General features: G+C 43.6%; 2 long non-coding RNA genes across 2 annotated transcripts in view; one reads left to right on the top strand and one right to left on the bottom strand.

The window, feature by feature from the left end:
- Window positions 1-589: 589 nt before the first annotated feature.
- Window positions 590-18,339, bottom strand: LOC307116622. Its single transcript, XR_013815232.1, has 4 exons — window positions 18,259-18,339; window positions 16,736-16,799; window positions 6,048-6,127; window positions 590-3,790 (listed from the first exon to the last, which is right to left on the bottom strand). It is a non-coding gene; the product is annotated as an uncharacterized lncRNA (long non-coding RNA).
- A 165-nt stretch (window positions 18,340-18,504) lies between these two features.
- LOC307116096 overlaps window positions 18,505-19,284 on the top strand; it is a 38,250-nt gene continuing 37,470 nt past the window's right edge. Inside the window, exon 1 of the long non-coding RNA XR_013815176.1 lies at window positions 18,505-18,855. This is a non-coding gene — a long non-coding RNA (uncharacterized lncRNA). The remainder of the gene's footprint in view (window positions 18,856-19,284) is intronic.

Genomic DNA, 19,284 nt, shown 5'->3' with positions numbered 1-19,284 from the left:
ATAAAATAATTCTGTTCAGAGTCTGGACCCCTTTTCTCCTATACATCCTTTTACACTCCTGTAAAAGAAACAAACATTAACTTGATGGCGGGTGGGGGTGTGTGTGTGTTGGGGGGATTCCCTTCACAATGCCTATGTATATAAAATCATCACATTGTACACTTTAAATATCTTACCATTTTATTTGTTGATTACTAGTACATCTCAATAAAGTTGGGTGGGGGTCAGATGGACCCAAAAGGATGTATTTGTCAAAGTACCGGGAGGAATGAAAGTCTGCAGGTTATAACGGAGATCCAGGTATTAGCATTTAACTCAAACTGTGCAAGTTGTGGGCAGTTAAATGATTTTCTTTTAAAAATATAAAAATCACAAACTTATTTTTAATGCACACACTGTTCCCATGGTAATTTACAGGACAGGAAATTTGACATTCCAGAAAGTTTATCTTAAAAGACAAGTTACACAAAGGCTGTGTAAACTTTAACTAAAAGTTATCAAAATTTTCTAAGCTCAAATGATATATTGTAAAATGTGTAGAGAAACATAGTATACAATGACATGTAAAAATAAATTAAACAGATTTGGATTATGCTATCATTTTTAATTTTAATAAAATAGATAATTTCATACTACATAGAGAACAAGTCCATCTACTCATCATTGATAAAATTTTAGAAATACTTTCTATAAAAAGTTTAGCCTTTCATTGGGAATAAATCCATTGAAACATGATTTCTATAGATACAGTGATCCCATCCTCACCCTCATGATTTTGAGAAACTTTAAAAATACAGAAAAGTACAAAAAATAAGACAAGATATCCATATTCCACAATCCAGAACTATCCAGTATTTATATATATTTACTCGCAGTCTCTTCTGTTTTTTAGAGAAGTGGATGTTTACATATAAAAAAATGAAGTCCTCTTTAACCAATTTCCCACTCCACCCCTCCCACACTCATCCCCTTCCTTTTTCAACTCTTCACAGGCAGCCACTATCAAGAGTCTGGTCTTTATCCTTGCAATCCATTTCAAAAACATTTTAAAAACATACATACATATATGCATCTATTACCAATATATAGTACTGAATTTTTGTAAGGGAAGTTAATTCAAATTTACAAAAATGTCATGGTATCAGAATTGTCATTCTGTGTCTTCATTTTCCTCAACGTTTTTCATACCCTTCTCTGTAATACATATAGACCTCATTTGTTACATATCCCATCTTAAGTACTTTCTACTTTTTTACTGACGGGCATTTGTTTCCAACTTATGGCTACTACAAATCATGCCACAGTAAATAGCCTGGTACATATTTCCTGAGCATACAAACTCAAGAGTAGAAAAGCTAAATACTTTTAATTCATTATAAGGAATGTTTTCCTACTCCTAGGGTCATAACCATTTCAGTATGCAGCTTTTCAATAGTCTTGTTTGCTTGTTTTTTAAATGTGTTTTTATTGATTTCAGAGAGGGAAAAATCAAAATTGATCAACTGCCTCCTGCACACCCCCTATTGGGGATCGAGCTTGCAACCCAGGTATGTGCCCTGAGTGGGAATGGAATCATTGATCTCTTGGTTCATGGGTTGAAGGCTCAACCACTGAGCAACATATGCTGGGCCATAGTCCTGTTTTTAATCTCCAAGGATTTTACCTTTATGCATAGTTCATGATCATTTTTTCCTTGGAGAACCAATCACCTCCAAATCATTTTTTAAACAGTCAATTATCTTCTCCAATTCTAAATTCTATTAATGCATAGGTATTCCAGAATCTCTTCTGTTCTGCTAAAACAATAAAAGTATTTGCCTTTCTAACATGTACAACTTATTGTTATTACTATGGTGAAGATCTCCAGATGAAGGCAGATACAGTAATGATAAGCATGTTTCCCATTCCCAATTTTAGTGGAAAAGTGTCTGAAGTTTCAGCATTACTTTACCTGTAGGTTTTTTGCTGGGCATAGGATTTTTATGACTTTATCTTCAGTATGAATTCTCTGGTATCCCATATGGTTTTAGTTTTTGCTTCCCTCATTTGTGACACTTTCCTTCAGAATGATTACTTTGATGTGCTTGCCATAAGCTGTAAATTCCTGATGAATTACTTTCCAATTTTCAAGATATTTACAGAGCTTTTAATGAGTATGAATTTTCTGGTGTCTAATGTGGTGTGACTTCTGGCTGAAAGCTTTCCCACATTCACTACATTGATAAGGTTTCTTACCTGTGTGAATTCTCAAATGCAGAGCAAGGGTTGAGAATTGAGAGAAAGCTTTCCCACATTCATTGCATCCATAGGGCTTCTCACCTGTATGGCTTCTCGCATGCACAGTAAGAGATGAACTCTGAGAGAAAGCTTTCCCACATACATTGCATTCATAAGGCTTATCACCTGAATGGATTCTCACATGTACAATAAGTGATGTTCGTTGAGAGAAGGCTTTTCCACACTCATTACATTCATAGGGTTTTTCTCCAGTGTGAATGTTTTGATGTTTTATGAGATACTTCTTTTGGCCAAAAGCTGTTCCACATTCACTGCATTTAAAGGGTTTCTCACCAATATGAATTTTCTCATGCTCAGTAAGGTTTGATTTGCCACTGAAGGTTTTCCCACACTCCTTACATACAAAGGGCTTCTCTCCTGTGTGAGTTCTCTGGTGTCTGATGAGGTTTGACTTCTGAATGAAAGCTTTCCCACAATCTTTACACTCAAAAGGTTTCTCTCCAGTGTGAATTTTCTGATGGGTAAGAAGGTTTTCCTTCTGGCTGAACGATTTTCCACATTCATTACATTCAAAAAGCTTCTCTCCAGTATGGGTGTTCTGATGTTTAATAACATACTGCTTTTGGCTGAAGGCTTTTCCACATTCATTACATTCAAAAGGTTTCTCTCTATTATGAAAATGCTCATGCTCAGTGAGATTTGATTTGTGGCTGAAGACTTTCCCACATACCTTACAAGCAAAGGGGTTTTCCCCACTACAAATTCTCTGCTGACTGTGCTGTGACATCTGAAAAGAAGCTTTCCAACATTCACAAGTTCTCTTTCCTGTATGAATTTTTTGATAAATGAGGATTTACTTTTGGCTGAAGGTATTTCCACATTTCTTACATTAGTAGAGATTCTCTGTGTATAACTTTCAAAGTAAAGGATAGATTTGAGATAAAACTTTATCGTACTGAGTTCAAAGCTTTCTCTCAAAGTATAAATATTCTAATACTCAGTGAATTGTTATATTCAGTGGTTTCTCTTCAGTATGAATTTTTTTTCTGCTCAATGAAATGTCATCTAGCTAAAGGCTTTTCAATATTCCTTAGAAGCGCAGGGTTTTTCTCCAGCCTGACTTCTACAATTCATAAGGTGTGACACAAGTCAAAATTTTCCCACATTCAGTAACTTCATAGGGTATAAATCTAGTACAAATGTTCTGGTATCTGATGGAGTTCAAACTTTTTAACTGAAGGCATTTCTACACTGATTTACATTTAAACAGGGTTATTACCATAAGGAGAAAGTGTGGCAAGATTTTCAAATCAATAAAATCGCTGATTTGTTCCTACACAATGTCCTCACGATTAAGTCTAATTGTGTTTCAAATTTTTTCTAGGTAAGTTGAAAAGAATGTTGCCTTAAAAGATAAAAGGTCTGAGATCAGAGGAAGTATTTTTCCAATTTTCTTATATTTTCCTCAGTCTGTATTTTACTGAAGATGGATGCAACGTGACTCCAAAGTCTTGCTGCCCCTCTATCTGCTCATCATCTTCTCAGGCTTTTTCTAAAATGAAATACAAAAGAAACATCATTTAAAAGAGTTAATGTATAAAGTGCTTAGAACTGCAGGTGGCACCTGGTAAGCACTCAATAAATGTTAGCATTATGTTATTATCGTTATTTATGAATTTACCATTACTAGCAATAAAATTTCAGATTGTACTTTTTGTGATTAACTCTACTAGCCCATTTCAAAATATTAAAGAAGCCTCATGTCCTATGTCTTCAACTAAGTTTTGAGAAGGAAACCATTGGAAAGCATATCTAGGTAGAAAATTAATATTCACTGGTACATAAAATTTAGATAACTCTTGAAAAACAACATTTCTCATTTCATAATTCAGCAATGAATATAACAAACAATGAAGAATTAAACTGAGAAAGTCTAGCTATGATGCCAAAGAAAAGGAAAGGATTATTCCCTAAACTCCATTAAATGACAAAAGGTAAAATGGTCCAAACTCAAGAAAAAGGGATATAATATGACAAAAGACATCAATATACACAGATATTAACAATTTAAAAACAATTTTTTTATTGATTTCAGAGAAGAAGGGAGAGGGAGAGATGGAAACATCAATGATGAGAGAGAATCGTTGATCGGCTGCCTACTACATGCTCCCTACTAGGGATCGAGCCCGCAACCCTGGCATGTGCCCTTGATCGGAATCAAACCTGGGATCCTTCAGTCCACAGGCAAACACTCTATCCACTGAGCAAAACCACCTACGGCTTAACAATTTTTTAATAGCATAAAGCAAATGAAAGATTTTCAACAGAGCTCAGGAAGTTCAAATAACATAAAGGTATTGCAGAAGAGGATGCCAAGGTCAGCAAGCCAATATGTGCCACAAATTATCAAAGACTCAGAAAATGGAGGGAAATAAAGTACCTCAAAACAAGAAATAAAGGATGGTGGATGAAAAAAAAATATTGTATGAGGTGCAGTTGGACCGCTTACACTCCCAGTGAGGACACAGGACCAATTCTGTATATGAAATGGAAGTTATACTTTGCATAAATTTAATCAGAGAGGCTTCAGACTCAGGGGACACCCAACAAAAGAAATGTCATGGAAGAGGTGCTACACTGAAACCAATGTGATTAAATCTGTATATAATATGGTGAGACCATCAGCATCTTTCTGGAAATGATGCAAAAATAAATGTTGGCAACCAGGTATATGTAAATATGTGAGCAGAACGTAAAAAGATCTTTCTCTGAACAAATTGAAAGCGCCATGAAAAACCTCAGTAAAATGCCACTCTAAGATAGTAACTGTTGACTGTATTCATTTCTTTTGATAAAACAAAGGATCTGGCTACACCTAAGTTCTTGAGAATAAAAACAGTATAATTCTTCTGCAAGGAGGAGACCCTGGATCCATAAAGCATTTTTTTTGTCCATCCATTGAAACCTACCAGAGGATTAGAAGCACCCAGGCACAAGAATTTACCTATTAGTGAATAATTCTTAAATATGACTGGATAGCCAATATTCCACAGACATTTGAGGAACACCAACATGAAAGATCAACAAGAGAAAAAAAAAATCCTTTAAGGAAATAAAAGGCTAAATAAACAAAAGAAACTTAAAACCAATCAGTTATCTTATATAATAAAACCTAATATGCTAAGTGTACAGTCAACCATTCAACCACTCAAAGCATAGGTTAATGACTAGAGGCCCAGTGCACAAAATTCATGCATGGGTGTGTGTGTGTGTGTGTGTGTGTCCCTCAGCCCAGCTTGCACTCTCTCCAATCTGGGAACCCTTGAGGGATGTCCGACTAAACGGGCAGTCAGACATCCCTCTCACAATCCAGGACTGCTGCCTCCCAAATGCTTGCCTGCCTGCCTGATTGCCCCTAACAGCTTCTGCCTGCCAGCGTGATCACCCCCTAACCACTCCCCTGCCAGCCCAACTGCCCCTAACTTCCCTCCTCTGCTGACCCGGTCACCCCCAACTACTCTCCCTTGCCATCCTGGTCGCCCCCAACTGCCCTCCCCTGCAGGCCTGGTCGCCCCAAACTGCCCTCCCCTGCAGGCCTGGTCGCCACCAACTACCCTCCCCTGCTGGCCATCTTGTGGTGGCCATCTTGTGTCCACATGGGAGCAGCCATCTTTGACCACATGGTGGAAGCCTTCTTGTATGTTGGAGTGATGGTCAATTTGCATATTACCTCTTTATTATATAGGATTAGGTATAACAGGATCTTGTAAAAATTAAGTTGTGAAATTTTGTATTAAGACGTTTCTTACCCCGTTATATTGGCTGGGCAGCAAAAATATTCATTGTGGTCTACATGTGGCCCGCGGGCTGCGAGTCTGACATGCTTGCTCTACAAATTCAAGAAAACTGAAATCATATCAAGCATCTTCTCAGATTACAATGGAATGAAATTAGAAATCTGAACTACAATAAAAACACTCAAAAACATTCAAATACATGGAGGCTATTAAAGAATGAATGGGTTACCAATGAGATCAAGAAAGAAATAAAAAACATCCTGGAAACAAGTGAAAATGAACACAAAACAACGGAAAATCTCTGGGACACAGCAAAAGCAGTACTGAGAAGGAACTTAATAGCAATACTGGCTTACCTCAAAAAGCAAGAAAAATTAATAATAAACTTCTTAACCATAACTTAAAAAACAAGCCCAGAGCAAGTAAAAGGAAAAAAGTAATAAAGATTAGAGCCGAAATGAATGACACAGAGGGTAAAAACAACAACAAAAAATCAATGAAACCAATGTGTTTCTTTGAAAAGAGAGACTAAATTGATGAACCATTAGTCAGATTCATGAAGAAAAAAGAGAAAGGACACAAATAAATAAAAAGAAACTAAATCAGTGTAGTAATAACTGACACCACAGAAATACAAAAGATTGTCAGAAAATACTATGAACAACTATGTGCCAATAAGCTGGACAATGAGGATGAAATGGCCAAATTACTAGATAAATACCATCTTCTAAAACTCAATCAGGAAGAATCAGAAAACTTGATAGGCCAAAGAAATAGATGCAGTAATCAAGAAACTCCCAGCAGAAAAAAGCCCTGATCCAGGCGGCTTCACAGGGGAGTTTTACCGAACCTTCAAAAACACAACTAACACCTATCCTCCTCAAACTATTCCAAAAAATTCAAGAGGAAGTAACACTTCCAACCTCTTTTTATGAAGCCAGCCTTATCCTAATTCCAAAACCAGATAAAGACACCACAATTACAGGCCAATATCCCTGATTGAACACAGATGCTAATATCCTCAACAAAATATTAGCTAATCAGGTCCAGCAGTATTTTAAAAAGATCATACACCATGACCAAGTAGGATCAATTCCAGGGATGCAAGGCTGGCACAATATTCGAAAATCAATAAATGTGATACATCACATAAACAAATTGAAAGACAAAAATCCTATGATCATATCAATAGACCCAGAAAAAACATTCGACAAAATTCAACACCCATTTTTTATTAAAACTCTCAGCAAAGTGGAAATAGAGGAACCATATCTTAACATAATTAAGGCCATATATGATAAACCAACAGACAACATCATACTCAATGGGCAAAAACTAAAACCATTTCCCCTAAGAACAGGAACAAATCTCACCACTTTTAGTCAACATAATATTGGAAGCCCTAGCAACAGTGGCCAGACAAGAAGAAATAAAAGGCATCCAAATTGGCAAGGAGGAAGAAACTCTCACTATTCACAGATGAAAATATTACACACAGAAAATCCTAAAGACTCCACCAAAAAATTAGTCCTATATAATAAAGAGGTAATATGCAAATTGGCCATCACTGCAACACACAAGATGGCTGACACCATGTGGTCCAAGATGGCCGCCCCCATGTGGACACAAGATGGCCACCACAAGATAGCTGGCAGGGGAGGGCAGTTGTGGGCGATCAGGCCAGCAGGGAAGGGCAGTTGTGGGTGATCAGGCCAGCAGGGGAGGGCAGTTGTGGGTGATCAGGCCAGCAGGGGAGGGCAGTTGGGAGGGACCAGGCCTGCAAGGGAGGGCAGTTGTGGGCGATCAGGCCTTCAGGGGAGGGCAGTTAGGGGTGACCGGGCCAGCAGGGGAGGGCAGTTAGGGGAGACCAGGCCAGCAGGGGAGGGTAGTTAGGGGTGATGAGGCCTGCAGAGGAGGGCAGTTGGGGGGACAAGGCCTGCAGGGGAGGGCAGTTAGGGGTGACCAGGCCAGCAGAGGAGGGCAGTTAGGGGCAATTGGCCGGCAGGGGAGCTGTTGGAGGTCAATTAGGCTGGCAGGCAGAAGCGGTTAGGGGCAATCAGGGAGGCGAGCGGTTGGGAGCCAGCAGCCCTGGATTGTGACAGGGATGTCCCAGATTGGAGAGGGTGCAGGCCAGGCTGAGGAACACACACACACACCCTGTGCACGAGTTTTGTGCACCGGGCCTCTAGTAGATTTAATAAATGTAACTCAGCAATGTAGCAGGATACAAAATTAACACCCAGAAATCAGTGCATTTTTATAACACCAATAATGAACTCTCAGAAATAGAAACTAAATAAACAATACTGTTTCTCATTGCAACCAAAAAAAATTTAAGAAACTAAGGGATAAACTTAACCAAGAAGGTATAAGACTTATAGTTGAAAAAGATACAGAGGAAGATTTAAACAAGTGGAAGAATACGCCATGTTCTTGGATTGGTAGTCCATAATACCCAAAGCAATATACAGACTCTATACAATCCCTATTAAAATACCAACAGCATATTTCACAGATCTAGAATACTCCAAAAATTTATATGGAACTTAAAAAGACCCCAAATAGCCACAGAAATCTTGAGAAGAACAACGCTGGAGGAATCACAATACCAGATTTCAAGGTATACTACAAAGCCACTGTAATCTAAACAGCCTGGTACTGACACAAGAACAGGCATATAGATCAATGGAACAGAACAGAGACCCCAGAAATCAACCCAAGGCATTATACTTAATTAATATTTGACAAAGGAGGAAAGAACATGCCCTAGCCGGTTTGGCTCAATGGCTAGAGTGTCAGCCCGGGGACTGAAAGGTCCTGGTTTGATTCCAGTCAAGGGCACATGCCCGGGTTGCGGGCTTGATACCCAGTAGGGGGCGTGCAAGAGGCAGCCCGATCAATGATTCTCTCTTATGACTGATTTTTTCCTCTCTCTCTCCCTTTCTCTCTGAAATCAACAAAAAAATCTTACCTAATAATAGAGAAATATGTAAACTGACCGTACCTTCGCTACACCCACAGCCAATCAGAGTGAGTATGCAAATTAACCCAACAAAGATGGCTGTTAATTTGCATACATACATGGGTTCGGGGAACCTCCTCGGCACCCAGGTCACTCCCAGCCGGCCATCAGGCAGAGGCTTTAGGCTTGGGAAGGGGCCGAGCCTGCGATCGGAGGTGCGGGTGGGGGAACCCCTTTCCAAGCCTAAAGCCTGGGGCGGAGGCTTTTGGCTTAGGAAGGGGCCAAGCCTACGATCAGAGGTGCCGGGGGGGGGGGAAATCCCTTCCCAAGCTTAAAGCCTGGAGTGGAGGCTTTAGTCTTGGGAAGGGGCTAAGCCTGTGATCGGAGGTGCAGGGGGAGGGGAGGTGGGAAAGGGCCGAGCCTGCGATTGGAAGTGCGGGTGGGGGAACTACTTCCCAAGCCTAAAGCCCGGGGCGGAGGCTTTTGGCTTGGGAAGGAGCTGAGCTTGGGATTGGAGGGAAGGGGAAAATATCAATGGAAACATATCCTCAGGTGAGGATAAAAAGAAAAATAAATGTCATATCTTATGAAAGACAGATCTTGAAAATGCTTAAAGAAAGTTGTCATTTTTTCACGGTGAAGGGACTGGAGTCCATGTTGATGAAAATACCTTGGCGGCTGCGGTGACTGGCAGTGGCTGCAGCAGTGGGGTGATGGGTCTGGCGCCTTCCCCTGATCAGCCTGGTCGCCTCAAGCAAAGGGAGGCCAGACTGCGGCTCGGGTCGGCTCGCAATGGGGAGTGGGCTTAAGCCATCCATAGGACATCCCCTGAGGGTTCCCAGTATGTGAGAGGGAGCAGGCTGAGCTGAGGGACCCCTCCCTAGTGTACAAATTTCATGCTCCGGGCCCCTGGTATATATATTGAAAGAAGAAAAAAAAAAGGAGGCAAGAGCACATGATGGAGTCAAGAGAATCTCTTCAATAAATCGTGTTGGGAAAATTGGACAGATACATGCAAAAAATATAAAACTAAACCACCAACTTATACATACTCAAGAATAAACTCAAAATGGATAAAAGACGTAGACGTAGGTTGTGAAACCATAAAAATCTTAGAGGAAACATAAACAACAAAATCTTAGACATCTCTCATAGCAATATGTTTAAGGATACATCTCCTAGGGCAGTGGTCAGCAAACTGCGGCTTGCGAGCCGCGGTTTGCTGCTCTGTTAACTAATGAGTTTGCCGACCACTGACCTAGACTCTCGATTCCAATAATTACAGGCTGTTGTTGTTCCTTGTGATTAAGCCCCTATCCAGTTGTCAGCAAACTCATTAGTCAATAGAGTGGCAAACCGTGGCTTGCGAGCCGCAGTTTGCTGACCACTGTCCTAGGGCAAAGGAAACTAAGGAGAAAATAAACAAATGGGACTACATCAAAATAAAAAGCTTCTGCACAGCAAAAGAAACCATCAACAAAATGAAAAGTGAGCCCACTGCGTGGAAAAACATATTTGGCAATGATATATGTGATAAAGGGTTAATACCAAAAATATATAAGGAACTCATGCAACTTAACAAAAGATGAACAATCCAATTAAAAAATGGGCAAAGAACCTAAGTAGACACTTCTCCAAAGCAGACATATAAATGGCCAAGAAACATTATGAAAAAATGCTCAAAGTCACTAATCATCAGAGAGATGCAAATTAAAAGGACAATGAGGTAACCTCACACCAGTCAGAATGACTACCATCAACAAATCAACAAATGACAAGTGCTGGCAAGGATGTGGAGAAAATAGAACCCTAGTACACTGCTGGTGGGAATGCAGACTGGTACAGCCATTATGGAAAACAGTATGGAGTTTCCTCAGAAAATTAACTATGGAACTGCCATTTGACCCAGTGGTCCCACTTCTAGGAATATATCCCAAGAAACTTGAAACACTAATCTGAAAGAATGTACGCACCCCTGTGTTCATAGCAGAACAATTGTAAATTGTCCTGGAAACAGCCCAAGTGCCCAACAGTAGATGGGTGAATAAAAAGAGCTGTGGCCCTGCTGAAGCCGGTTTGGCTCAGTGGATAGAGCATCAGCCTGCGGACTGAAGGGTCCCGGGTTCGATTCCGGTCAAGGGCATGTACCTTGGTTGTGGGCACATCCCCAGTATCCCCAGTGGGGGGTGTGCAGGAGGCAACTGATCGATGTTTCTCTCATTGATGTTTCTAACTCTCTATCCCTCTCCCTTCCTCTCTGTAAAAAATCAATAAAATATATTAAAAAAAAAAAAAAAAAGAGCTGTGGCCCTGACTGGTTTGGCTCAGTGGATAGAGCGTCGGCCTGCAGACTGAGGGGTCCCAAGTTCAATTCCTGTCAAGGGCATGTACCTTGGTTGTGGGCACATCCCCAGTAGGGGGTGTGCAGGAGGCAGCTGATGGATGTTTCTAACTCTCTATCCATCTCCCTTCCTCTCTGTAAAAAAATCAATAAAATATACTAAAAAAAAAAAGAGAGAGCTGTGGTACAGTTATACCATAGAATACTATGCAGCAGTTAAAAAAGAAGGATCTCTTACCCTTCGTGACAGAAGGATCCTGGAGAGTTATTATGCTAAGCAAAATAACTCAGAAGAGAAAGATAAACATCACATGATCACAATGAACAAAATAAACTGATGAACAGAGTGGATACAGAGACATAGAAGCAAGGCACAGACTGTGGAATCTCAGAGGGAAGGTGGACATAGGGGGGGTAGGTAGGAAGAGATCAGCCAAAGACCTTGTATGCATATATGCGCAACCCATGAGCACAGACAATAGAGTGTTGAAGGTCTCAGATGGGTCACGGGGGCAGGTTATAAGGGGTCAATAGGCAGAGAAGGGGGAACACAGTAATACTTTCAACAATAAAGAATTCATTAAAAAAAGAAAATTATCACTTTCCAACCCCTGAAAAAAGTACCCTATCAGACACAAATTATTTATTACTAGAGACCTGGTCATGGATATATGCACTGGTGGGGTCCCTCAGTCTGGACTGCACTTTCTCACAATCTGGGACCCCTCAGGGGATGTCGGACTTCCGGTTTTGGCCCAATCTGACAGTCTGACATCCCCGAGGGGTGTAGTACTGTGCATAGCGGCAGGCAGCCAGGGCACCACTCCTGCTCATTGCAGCCCTGCTGCGCCTGCCACTGCCACTTGGTAGCACTGCCATGGAGAAGGGAGAGGCTCGCACTGCTACACCTGTGCTTGTCAGCCGTGAGCCGGTTGGTCAGCTGAGCCACCAGGGGCAGCTCCTGCATTGAGTGTCTGCCCCCTGGTGGTCAGTGAGTGTCATAGCTACCTGCCAGTCATTTGGTCAACTGGTCATTTAGGCTTTTATGTATATACTAGAGGCCCGTTGCACAAAGATTCGTGCAATAGGCCTTCCTTCCCCTGGCTGCCGGCACGGGTTTTCCACCGGTGCTGGTTTTCCTCCGGCACGCAGGACCCAAGCCTTTGCTCTAGCTGTTGCCTTCAGCCTTTGCTCCAGCCAGAGCGCTGCTCCTGTAGCGCCCTACGCCCTCACCCTCAAAGCAGGTGTCCTGCCCCCCGCGCCTCCATGTGTGCTGCCTAGAGGCCCAGAGCAGCTGGGGGGCAGGGCCGCAGCCATCTTTGTTGGATTAATTTGCATACCCACTCGTGATTGGCTGGTGGGCATCACAAAAGAGTAATGACATTGACAAAAGAGTAATGTGTGGTTTTACTTTATTACCATCCAGTCGTCAATTTCCCATCAATCATTCAATGAATGCTTTAACACCAATAAATCTGTCTAAACTAATAATAGCCTAGGGGGTCATCACGCCCTAACGTTGTCACAAGATGGCTGTCACAAGATGGCCGTCACAAGATGTTCACTCGCACAGCAGAGGCGGGGCCTGGCAGAAGAGGCAACTCGTGGCAGGGGATGGTGAATTTGCATGTTTCTTTTATTAGTGTAGACTAGAGGCCCGGTGCATGAAGTTTGTGCACTGGGGGGGGGGTGCGCCTCAGCCCAGCCTGCCCCCTCTCACAGACTGGGCGCCCTTAGGGGATGTCCTACTGACAACTTAGGCCCGCTCCCCGCATTGTGTCTGCTGGGCTAGGGGCATGCCCCGAGCCACATGGCGGCTCGGGGCACGCCCCCAGCCCAGCAGTCCCACGTTGTGTCCCCAGCCATCCCTCCGAGTCCCGCCCCAGCGCTATGGGCGCCGTCATCTTTTTGCGGAGTGACAGTTAATCTGCATATTACCCTTTTATTAAGTTATTAGATAGATAGGATATATACACCAGAGGCCCAGTGCACAAAATTCGTGCACGGAGGGAGGTGGTGGTTCCTCAGCCAAACCTGCACTCTCTCCAATCTGGGACCCCACAAAGGATGTCCAACTCACAATCCAGGACTGCTGGCTCCTAACCACTTGCCCGCCTGCCTACCTGATTGCTCCTAACTGCTTCTGCCTGCCAGCCTGATTGCCCTCTAACTGCTCCTCTGCTGGCCTGATTGATGCCTAATCACTCCCCTGCCAGCCTGATTGACCCCAACTCCCCTCCCCTGCCACGAGTTGCCTCTTCTGCCAGGCCCCGCCTCTGCTGTGCGAGTGAACATCTTGTGACGGCCATCTTGTGACAGCCATCTTGTGACAACGTTAGGGCGTGATGACCCCCTAGGCTATTATTAGTTTAGACAGATTTATTGGTGTTAAAGCATTCATTGAATGATTGATGGGAAATTGACGACTGGATGGTAATAAAGTAAAACCACACATTACTCTTTTGTCAAAAAAGGAAAAATATAATCATTAATGATGGCTCAGTTATATAGTATGTCTCTCGTGATATTATGCAATTTGAAGATCATCACCGCCAAAACCGGTTTGGCTCAGTGGATAGAGAGTCAGCCTGTGGACTGAAAGGTCCCAGGTTCAATTCCGGTCAAGGGCATGTACCTTGGTTGCGGGCACATCCCCAGTGGGAGGTGTGCAGGAGGCAGCTGATCCATGTTTCTAACTCTCTATCCCTCTCCCTTCCTCTTTGTAAAAAATCAATAAAATATATTAAAAAAAAAAAAAAAAGATCATCACCTACTTATTCTGGCTCTAAAGTGTCACAACTGAAATTTTTTTAAAATATCAGAGGTTCTGAATTAGGACCATAAGAAAGTAACCACAACAGAAATCAAAGAACAAAGTTCCTGAAGGTGGTGGTGATGAATTTCTAAGATGAACGTAACTTGAACACAGAAAGCTAATTTCCTCATTCCAGTTATAAAAAGAGATGCCCCCCATCCAAAAATGTTTAAAGGTGGAAATAAGAAAGGAGCATGTACACATCTGAATCTTTCAGAAATTTCTACCAGAAATAGTACAAATAACTATACTATTTCTGAGGAAGTATTATTTTGCACATGGTAATAACAGTACTATTTAACATTTATCCAGTACTTACTGTATCAGGAACTATTCTACAGAATTCAGAACTCCATGATCTGCATAACCACCCTCTGAATCAAATACTATTATCCTATCTAATAATAGAGTAATATGCAACTAATAATAGAGCAATATGCAAATTAACTATCACTCCGCGACAAAATGGCGGCGCCCATGGCCACAAGATGGCGGTGCCCAGTCCTCTCAGACCCACCGAAGCCCCCCAGTCCCAGGGAGGACTACTGCTGAGAGCAGGCAGCATGCGACCCGGGCTGTTGGCCTGGGAGGGTCCCGAATACCTCTGGCTGATCTGCTCCTGGCCGTTGGCCTGGAGGGCTGCTGCCGCTCCCCCGCCACCCCACATCGCTCCCAGCCGCGACCTGGCTGTAGCCTGGAAGACTGCGAACAACCCCCGCGTGATCTGCTCCCAGCCGCGACCCGGGCAGTGGCCTGGGAGACGGCGCACACACCCCCGCGTGATCTCCCAGCCGCGACCCGAGCAGTGGCCTGGGAGACGGCGCACATCCCCCGGTGTGATATTCTCCCAGCCGCAACCCGGGCAGTGGCCTGGGAGAAGGCACACATCCCCCGGCATGATCTGCTCCCAGCTGAGACCCGGGTAGTGGCCTGGGAGAAGGCACACATCCCCCGGTGTGATATTCTCCCAGCCGCAACCCGGGCAGTGGCCTGGGAGAAGGCACACATCCCCCGGCGTGATCTGCTCCCAGCAGCAACCCAGGCAGTGGCCTGGGAGAAGGCACACACTCCCCCGCGTGATCTCCCAGCCGCGACCCAGGCAGTGGCCTGGGATATGGCGCGCACCCCAGGTGGATCTGCTCCCAGCTGAGACCCAGGTCCCAGCTGGGAGCAGATCATGGGGGTGGGGGAGGTGCACACAGTCTCCCCGGCCACTGCCCAGGTCGAGGATGGGAGCAGAGGAGCGCATTTGGGGGTGACCGGGCTTTCAGGGGAGGGCAGTTGGGGATGATCAGGCTGGCAGGGGAACAGTTAGGCATAGATCAGGCTGGCAGGGGAGTGGTTAGGGGGTGATTAGGCTGGCAGGCAGAAGCGGTTAGGGGTAATCAGGCAGGCAGGCGAGCAGTTGGGAGCCAGCAGTCCCGAATTGTGAAAGGGATGTCTGACTGCCTGTTTTTAAACAGGCAGTCGGACATCCCCCGAGGGGTCCCAGATTGGAGAGGATGCAGGTTGAGCTGAGGGACACCCCCCACCAGTGCATGAATTTCATGCACCGGGCCTCTAGTTTTCTCTATATTACTAGATGAGAAATTGAATCACAAGGTTTAAGTACTTAAGATTATCAAGGTGCAAAGTGGCAGAGGAGTTAACAGAGGCAGTCTGACTGCATGACCTGTTTCCTCCTTTAAAAACAAACAAACACTTTAACTTTTGAATATGTACTAAATTCATAGTTAGAAAACAAACATAGCCGAAACCGGTTTGGCTCAGTGGATAGAGCGTCGGCCTTTGGACTCAAGGGTCCCAGGTTCAATTCCGGTCAAGGGCATGTACCTTGGTTGCGGGCACATCCCCAGTAGGGGGTGTGCAAGAGGCAGCTGCTTCTCTCTCATTGATGTTTCTAACTCTCTATCCCTCTCTCTTCCTCTCTGTAAAAAATCAATAAAATATATTAAAAAAAAAAAAAAGAAAACAAACATAAAAAGGTATTTGCCTTTGCCCCATCTATCCTTGTACCACAACCCCCAACAGAGATAGCCACTTTTATTAGAGTCTTGTGTATCTTGAGTTTTTTTTTTTAAATATATTTTATTGATTTTTTACAGAGAGGAAGGGAGAGGGATAGAGAGTTAGAAACATCGATGAGAGAGAAACATCCATCAGCTGCCTCTTGCACACCCCCTACTGGGGATGTGCCCGCAACCAAGGTACATGCCCTTGACCGGAATCGAACCTGGGACCCTTGAGTCCGCAGGCCGACGCTCTATCCACTGAGCCAAACCGGTTTCGGCTGTATCTTGAGTTTTTTAATGGAAACAAATATATATATTATTTCTCCTGCTTCTTACTCCAAATGAAGCATATCATACATTCTGCATCTTGCTTTTTTCACTTAATTTATTTTTTGAGTTATTTCATGTGTCAGTATACAGAAAGCTTCCTTTTCATTCTTTTGTACAGCTGCATATTATTCTGTTCTGTAGATATACCATAATTTTATTCAACCAGTCTCCAAATGATGGGCAAGAATTGTTTCTAATCTTTTCCTATGCCAAACATAAATGAAATGAACAACCTCTTACCTGTATAATTCAATGCAAATGCAGATACATTTGTAGGATTAATTTCCAGACATGAAACAGCTGGCTAAAAAACAAAAGAAAAATATTTGCAATTATAAATATTGCTGAATTGTCCTTCCCAGGCCAGCTCCATGCTAATACTAATACTATTTAAATTTCCAAGAATTTATATTTTCAAATATGTTACCAGTGGGTTCTCATATCCCCACACAACTGCTTTTCTTTTTGTTTTATTGGCTATTTTAGCTTGTCTATTTTTTCCATATGAAGTGTAGAATCAGCTTATCTAGTTACAAAGGGGCAGGGACTATAGATAATTTTATTAGGATCACTTTAATAAACTTAAGTTTGCACACACTTCCTTATATATTACTATTGAAAAATATGGTATATCTATTTGTTCACATCTAATGTTACAACCCTTGCTATTTTAAAATTCTTTTCTAATAGTTTTGCCTATTTCTCAAGTTTACTCAATCTTTGATTGCTCTTATAAAATGTGGTTTTCTTCTGTTATGTCTTCTAACTGCTGTTGTTTGTCTATTTTAATTTAGTGCCCAATAACTTTAATTCTCGTTACTAAAAATTATGTGAGGGATAACTGCGGGTGGATTCCTTACAAAAAGCATCTTTGCAAGTAAAAGTAATTTTCTTCATTACTCCACAAAATCTATACAATCTAAGAACACCTCAACTCATTTAGGAGTTAGGTCACTAGAATCTAGTCCAGACTCACAGATAAAGACTGCAACTAAATTGTCTTCAAAGAAGGAAGTAACTGTCTAACCTAGGACCCCAAACCCTTGACTCCCTAATCCTGGGCTTTCTGCGCTGTACGGCACTGCTTCTCAAAGTGCAACGCTGATACTCGGTCTACGATTTAGTGCAGCCCTATTTAAGTACCCCCAAACCAGCGGAATCTGATACCGTCTGAAGCAGGCGCAATCTAACAACATCCTTGGTTGCTTAACACAGTAAGCGCCCAGGCAGTCACCGGTGACTGACACTATCCTTTCCGTCCGGGAGACAAAACAGGCTGGGCGCTTAACGTGTTAAATAAAAAATCACGGTGAGTTGCATTCTACCCCAATTAAAAAAGAAACTCGGTTTTATATAAAAATCTACTTATAAAGTATTTACCACTTGGCTCCTGCCCCCCTTCATATCGTCAAGGAAAACTGATGCTCCAGGAAGATGGCACCGTTATCATCAGCACTTTCGACAAGGGGAAGTGCTTCTCAAATGTTATTCCCTCAATGCTGGTCTCCCAGAGCTCCCTCTCTAACTCATCCATACACAATCCTGCAACCAGTTTCCCACTCAATAACCTCAATCATCCGGTCCAACTGAGGTTCACACGCGCTCGAATCCTCCTCAGAGCCCCCCTCCCCCCGCAACCCCACCCCACAGGCAGGCCAGAAACTCTTAAACCCACTCCCTCTCCCCCGCGCCGTACCCCAATACACCCGGAATCTCCCCTTTAACCTCCCGGACCCGACCGGCCCAAGACCCCCACATCCCACCTCCTACTTTAACGCCACGTGGACCCAGGGGCCGGCTGACCAGAAGACAAAGACCAAAATGTCCACTCGGTGCGCCGCGCCTGCGCATCTGGGGGGGGGGGGGGGCCGGGGGAGGGGCCTACGGAGCACTCCCACAATTCTCCGCGAAGGAGCACGCACAGTTACCACGGCCAGGCCCAGGGTGGTATCAGATTACCTTCTATCAACAATGCCGCTTTTCCAGCTTTGGACTACATTTCCCTTAAGGCTTTGCAGGTCGACACTCTGCCCCTGTGCTATGAGAACTTGACTGCCTCTTTCTATCATTATGGCGCTCTCGAGGTGAGTACACTTACTTGCCTTGGAGGAAGATCAGCGCAATCCTGGTGTTAGGTTTGGATCGGGGACTCCCTCTTTGAAGTCTCCCGAGTGCCGTGTCTAACGAGCCAAACTCAAATTCTGAACGGCGAGGACGCCATCTTGTTAGGCTGGTCCGGACCTGGACTACGTTTCCCAGAGACCACAGCGGCCCGACGTTACGTCTCTCAACGTGGTGGCAAGATCGTTAAGATAAGTTAGTTCCGCAGGGACCCGGACGCTACCAAGGGGAGGCCGAAGGTGAGGGGTCTGGGAATCCGGGGCGGGATGGGGCGTGTCCAGAGTTTCAGGTCTTGGCGCGCTGGCGGTAGCGGGCTGAGAAAGCCAGATTCGGAGTGAGTGCTTGTAGCTGTGCTTGGGTGACTGTGAGGGTCCGGTTGTGTTCACCTGTCTTCAGGGTAGGTGTCTGGTTGTGTTTTTGTAACCAAGTGTGATGCTGTGATTGGAGTGTGGTTTGGTCCTTGTGACTGTGTCCCCGTTGTGTACGTAGGACCGCACGCCTTGTTCTCGGAGGTGTGAGTGTGATGGGTTCGGGTATCTGGGTTATGATTGCATGTCTCCAAGGTGGGTGTATGGTTGCGTGATGTTGTGACCGAGTGTGGCACCATGTGTAATTGTCGTGTGTCTGTGACTGTGTGATGACACTGCGTGTGTGTTCCAGCTGTGTCC

This window comes from Cnephaeus nilssonii (assembly GCF_951640355.1).
Source record: "Cnephaeus nilssonii genome assembly, chromosome: 20".
Classification (NCBI taxonomy): Eukaryota; Metazoa; Chordata; class Mammalia; order Chiroptera; family Vespertilionidae; genus Cnephaeus; species Cnephaeus nilssonii.
Note: the sequence above shows the minus strand (reverse complement) of the source record. Positions and strands in the feature narration are given on the sequence as shown.